Here is a 6,925-nt window from a genome sequence, read left to right as displayed (position 1 = left end):
CACCTCCCTGACAATATAACGATACAGAGACACCTCCCTGACAATATAACGACACAGAGACACCCTCCCTGACAATATAACGATACAGAGACACCTCCCTGACAATATAACGATACAGAAACACCTCCCTGACAATATAACGATACAGAGACACCTCCCTGACAATATAACGACACAGAGACACCTCCCTGACAATATAACGATACAGAGACACCTCCCTGACAATATAACGATACAGAGACACCTCCCTGACAATATAACGATACAGAGACACCTCCCTGACAATATAACGACACAGAGACACCTCCCTGATACAGAGACACCTCCTGACATTATAACGACACAGAGACACCTCCCTGACAATATACGATACAGAGACACCTCCCTGACAATATAACGAACAGAGACACCTCCCTGACAATATAGACGACACAGAGACACCTCCCTGACAATATAACGACACAGAGTACACCTCCCTGACAATATAACGACTCAGAGACACCTCCCGACAATATAACGACACAGAGACACCCTCCCTGACAATATAACGATACAGAGACACCTCCCTGACAATATAACGAAACAGAGACACCTCCCTGACAATATAACGATACAGAGACACCTCCCTGACAATATAACGATACAGAGACACCTCCCTGACAATATAACGACACAGAGACACCTCCCTGACAATATAACGACACAGAGACACCTCCCTGACAATATAACGACACAGAGACACCTCCCTGACAATATAACGACACAGAGACACCTCCCTGACAATATAACGACACAGAGACACCTCCCCGACAATATAACGACACAGAGACACCTCCCCTGACAATATAACGACACAGAGACACCTCCCTGACAATATAACGATACAGAGACACCTCCCTGACAATATAACGATACAGAGACACCTCCCTGACAATATAACGATACAGAGACACCTCCCCTGACAATATAACGATACAGAGACACCTCCCTGACAATATACGACACAGAGACACCTCCCGACAATATAACGAAACAGAGACACCTCCCTGACAATATAACGATACAGAGACACCTCCCTGACAATATAACGACACAGAGGACACCTCCCTGACAATATAACGATACAGAGACACCTCCCTGACAATATAACGATACAGAGACACCTCCCTGACAATATAACGACACAGAGACACCTCCCTGACAATATAACGATACAGAGACACCTCCCCTGACAATATAACGATCCAGAGACACCTCCCTGACAATATAACGATACAGAGACACCTCCCTGACAATATAACGATACAGAGACACCTCCCTGACAATATAACGATACAGAGACACCTCCCTGACAATATAACGATACAGAGACACCTCCCTGACAATATAACGATACAGAGACACCTCCCTGACAATATAACGATACAGAGACACCTCCCTGACAATATAACGATACAGAGACACCTCCCTGACAATATAACGATACAGAGACACCTCCCTGACAATATAACGACACAGAGACACCTCCCTGACAATATAACGACACAGAGACACCTCCCTGACAATATAACGACACAGAGACACCTCCCTGACAATATAACGATACAGAGACACCTCCCTGACAATATAACGATACAGAGACACCTCCCTGACAATATAACGACCAGAGACACCTCCCTGACAATATAACGATCACAGAGACACCTCCCCGACAATATAACGACACAGAGACACCTCCCTGACAATATAACGATACAGAGACACCTCCCTGACAATATAACGACACAGAGACACCTCCCTGACAATATAACGATACAGAGACACCTCCCTGACAATATAACGACACAGAGACACCTCCCTGACAATATAACGATACAGAGACACCTCCCTGACAATATAACGATACAGAGACACCTCCCTGACAATATAACGATACAGAGACACCTCCCTGACAATATAACGACACAGAGACACCTCCCTGACAATATAACGATACAGAGACACCTCCCTGACAATATAACGATACAGAGACACCTCCCTGACAATATAACGATACAGAGACACCTCCCTGACAATATAACGATACAGAGACACCTCCCTGACAATATAACGACACAGAGACACCTCCCTGACAATATAACGATACAGAGACACCTCCCTGACAATATAACGATACAGAGACACCTCCCTGACAATATAACGACACAGAGACACCTCCCTGACAATATAACGACACAGAGACACCTCCCTGACAATATAACGATACAGAGACACCTCCCTGACAATATAACGACACAGAGACACCTCCCTGACAATATAACGATACAGAGACACCTCCCTGACAATATAACGACACAGAGACACCTCCCTGACAATATAACGACACAGAGACACCTCCCTGACAATATAACGACACAGAGACACCTCCCTGACAATATAACGACACAGAGACACCTCCCTGACAATATAACGACACAGAGACACCTCCCTGACAATATAACGATACAGAGACACCTCCCTGACAATATAACGATACAGAGACACCTCCCTGACAATATAACGATACAGAGACACCTCCCTGACAATATAACGACACAGAGACACCTCCCTGACAATATAACGATACAGAGACACCTCCCTGACAATATAACGACACAGAGACACCTCCCTGACAATATAACGATACAGAGACACCTCCCTGACAATATAACGACACAGAGACACCTCCCTGACAATATAACGATACAGAGACACCTCCCTGACAATATAACGATACAGAGACACCTCCCTGACAATATAACGACACAGAGACACCTCCCTGACAATATAACGATACAGAGACACCTCCCTGACAATATAACGACACAGAGACACCTCCCCGACAATATAACGATACAGAGACACCTCCCTGACAATATAACGATACAGAGACACCTCCCTGACAATATAACGACACAGAGACACCTCCCTGACAATATAACGATACAGAGACACCTCCCTGACAATATAACGATACAGAGACACCTCCCTGACAATATAACGATACAGAGACACCTCCCCGACAATATAACGACACAGAGACACCTCCCTGACAATATAACGATACAGAGACACCTCCCTGCCAATATAACGATACAGAGACACCTCCCTGACAATATAACGATACAGAGACACCTCCCTGACAATATAACGATACAGAGACACCTCCCTGACAATATAACGATACAGAGACACCTCCCTGACAATATAACGATACAGAGACACCTCCCTGACAATATAACGACACAGAGACACCTCCCTGACAATATAACGACACAGAGACACCTCCCCGACAATATAACGACACAGAGACACCTCCCTGACAATATAACGATACAGAGACACCTCCCTGACAATATAACGATACAGAGACACCTCCCTGACACTATAACGACACAGAAACACCTCCCCCGACATTATCCACAATTATTTCATGAGACGATTTTAAGATGACCCAACTTTATTCTCCATAAAGAAATGACATCCGCAAACCAGGGGATGAGCGAGTGACGTCAGGACTTCTGAACTCCAGCAGGGGATGAGCGATTGGGCGCGCTATAATTGACCGAAATAGTTTTTCAGTTACCTCCTGAACTACTTGATGTGTTTAGTGTTTTTGGTGAGAGCTGGTGTTTGGCATCCTGCTGTATCCTGTATCCTGTTTTCTGTTTCCTGTATGTGTCGTCATGCCTTGTAAATTAAAAGCAAGACACTGAATCAAAACGCTAGTTTGTTTCATCTACGTTTTGTGTCTCTGGCTGCCGTCACTCACAGCTATAGAGCGTTTTGTGTCTCTGGCTGCAGTCACTCACAGCTATAGAGCGTTTTGTGTCTCTGGCTGCCGTCACTCACAGCTATAGAGCGTTTTGTGTCTCTGGCTGCAGTCACTCACAGCTATAGAGCGTTTTGTGTCTCTGGCTGCAGTCACTCACAGCTATAGAGCGTTTTGTGTCTCTGGCTGCAGTCACTCACAGCTATAGAGCGTTTTGTGTCTCTGGCTGCCGTCACTCACAGCTATAGAGCGTTTTGTGTCTCTGGCTGCAGTCACTCTCAGCTATAGAGCGTTTTGTGTCTCTGGCTGCCGTCACTCACAGCTATAGAGCGTTTTGTGTCTCTGGCTGCCGTCACTCACAGCTATAGAGCGTTTTGTGTCTCTGGCTGCAGTCACTCACAGCTATAGAGCGTTTTGTGTCTCTGGCTGCCGTCACTCACAGCTATAGAGCGTTTTGTGTCTCTGGCTGCCGTCACTCACAGCTATAGAGCGTTTTGTGTCTCTGGCTGCAGTCACTCACAGCTATAGAGCGTTTTGTGTCTCTGGCTGCCGTCACTCACAGCTATAGAGCGTTTTGTGTCTCTGGCTGCCGTCACTCACAGCTATAGAGCGTTTTGTGTCTCTGGCTGCCGTCACTCACAGCTATAGAGCGTTTTGTGTCTCTGGCTGCCGTCACTCACAGCTATAGAGCGTTTTGTGTCTCTGGCTGCCGTCACTCACAGCTATAGAGCGTTTTGTGTCTCTGGCTGCAGTCACTCACAGCTATAGAGCGTTTTGTGTCTCTGGCTGCCGTCACTCACAGCTATAGAGCGTTTTGTGTCTCTGGCTGCCGTCACTCACAGCTATAGAGCGTTTTGTGTCTCTGGCTGCAGTCACTCACAGCTATAAAGCGTTTTGTGTCTCTGGCTGCAGTCACTCACAGCTATAGAGCGTTTTGTGTCTCTGGCTGCCGTCACTCACAGCTATAGAGCGTTTTGTGTCTCTGGCTGCCGTCACTCACAGCTATAGAGCGTTTTGTGTCTCTGGCTGCCGTCACTCACAGCTATAGAGCGTTTTGTGTCTCTGGCTGCCGTCACTCACAGCTATAGAGCGTTTTGTGTCTCTGGCTGCAGTCACTCACAGCTATAGAGCGTTTTGTGTCTCTGGCTGCCGTCACTCACAGCTATAGAGCGTTTTGTGTCTCTGGCTGCAGTCACTCACAGCTATAGAGCGTTTTGTGTCTCTGGCTGCCGTCACTCACAGCTATAGAGCGTTTTGTGTCTCTGGCTGCAGTCACTCACAGCTATAGAGCGTTTTGTGTCTCTGGCTGCAGTCACTCACAGCTATAGAGCGTTTTGTGTCTCTGGCTGCAGTCACTCACAGCTATAGAGCGTTTTGTGTCTCTGGCTGCAGTCACTCACAGCTATAGAGCGTTTTGTGTCTCTGGCTGCAGTCACTCACAGCTATAGAGCGTTTTGTGTCTCTGGCTGCAGTCACTCACAGCTATAGAGCGTTTTGTGTCTCTGGCTGCCGTCACTCACAGCTATAGAGCGTTTTGTGTCTCTGGCTGCCGTCACTCACAGCTATAGAGCGTTTTGTGTCTCTGGCTGCAGTCACTCACAGCTATAGAGCGTTTTGTGTCTCTGGCTGCAGTCACTCACAGCTATAGAGCGTTTTGTGTCTCTGGCTGCCGTCACTCACAGCTATAGAGCGTTTTGTGTCTCTGGCTGCCGTCACTCACAGCTATAGAGCGTTTTGTGTCTCTGGCTGCCGTCACTCACAGCTATAGAGCGTTTTGTGTCTCTGGCTGCAGTCACTCACAGCTATAGAGCGTTTTGTGTCTCTGGCTGCAGTCACTCACAGCTATAGAGCGTTTTGTGTCTCTGGCTGCAGTCACTCACAGCTATAGAGCGTTTTGTGTCTCTGGCTGCCGTCACTCACAGCTATAGAGCGTTTTGTGTCTCTGGCTGCAGTCACTCACAGCTATAGAGCGTTTTGTGTCTCTGGCTGCAGTCACTCACAGCTATAGAGCGTTTTGTGTCTCTGGCTGCTGTCACTCACAGCTATAGAGCGTTTTGTGTCTCTGGCTGCCGTCACTCACAGCTATAGAGCGTTTTGTGTCTCTGGCTGCCGTCACTCACAGCTATAGAGCGTTTTGTGTCTCTGGCTGCAGTCACTCACAGCTATAGAGCGTTTTGTGTCTCTGGCTGCTGTCACTCACAGCTATAGAGCGTTTTGTGTCTCTGGCTGCCGTCACTCACAGCTATAGAGCGTTTTGTGTCTCTGGCTGCCGTCACTCACAGCTATAGAGCGTTTTGTGTCTCTGGCTGCCGTCACTCACAGCTATAGAGCGTTTTGTGTCTCTGGCTGCCGTCACTCACAGCTATAGAGCGTTTTGTGTCTCTGGCTGCTGTCACTCACAGCTATAGAGCGTTTTGTGTCTCTGGCTGCAGTCACTCACAGCTATAGAGCGTTTTGTGTCTCTGGCTGCCGTCACTCACAGCTATAGAGCGTTTTGTGTCTCTGGCTGCCGTCACTCACAGCTATAGAGCGTTTTGTGTCTCTGGCTGCAGTCACTCACAGCTATAGAGCGTTTTGTGTCTCTGGCTGCAGTCACTCACAGCTATAGAGCGTTTTGTGTCTCTGGCTGCCGTCACTCACAGCTATAGAGCGTTTTGTGTCTCTGGCTGCCGTCACTCACAGCTATAGAGCGTTTTGTGTCTCTGGCTGCCGTCACTCACAGCTATAGAGCGTTTTGTGTCTCTGGCTGCCGTCACTCACAGCTATAGAGCGTTTTGTGTCTCTGGCTGCAGTCACTCACAGCTATAGAGCGTTTTGTGTCTCTGGCTGCAGTCACTCACAGCTATAGAGCGTTTTGTGTCTCTGGCTGCAGTCACTCACAGCTATAGAGCGTTTTGTGTCTCTGGCTGCAGTCACTCACAGCTATAGAGCGTTTTGTGTCTCTGGCTGCCGTCACTCACAGCTATAGAGCGTTTTGTGTCTCTGGCTGCCGTCACTCACAGCTATAGAGCGTTTTGTGTCTCTGGCTGCAGTCACTCACAGCTATAGAGCGTTTTGTGTCTCTGGCTGCAGTCACTCACAGCTATAGAGCGTTTTGTGTCTCTGGCTGCAGTC

At 47.8% G+C, this 6,925-nt stretch overlaps 1 pseudogene across 1 annotated transcript in view; it reads left to right on the top strand.

The window, feature by feature from the left end:
• LOC308326321 (mitogen-activated protein kinase kinase kinase 20-like) overlaps positions 1–6,925 on the top strand; it is a 13,120-nt pseudogene that overhangs the window by 5,693 nt on the left and 502 nt on the right. The gene's annotated exons all lie outside the window — the stretch shown is intronic.

Source organism: Protomyctophum bolini (genome assembly GCF_963924005.1).
Source record: "Protomyctophum bolini genome assembly, chromosome: 12".
Lineage (NCBI taxonomy): Eukaryota > Metazoa > Chordata > Actinopteri > Myctophiformes > Myctophidae > Protomyctophum > Protomyctophum bolini.
This window is presented reverse-complemented; position numbering and strand designations above follow the sequence as displayed.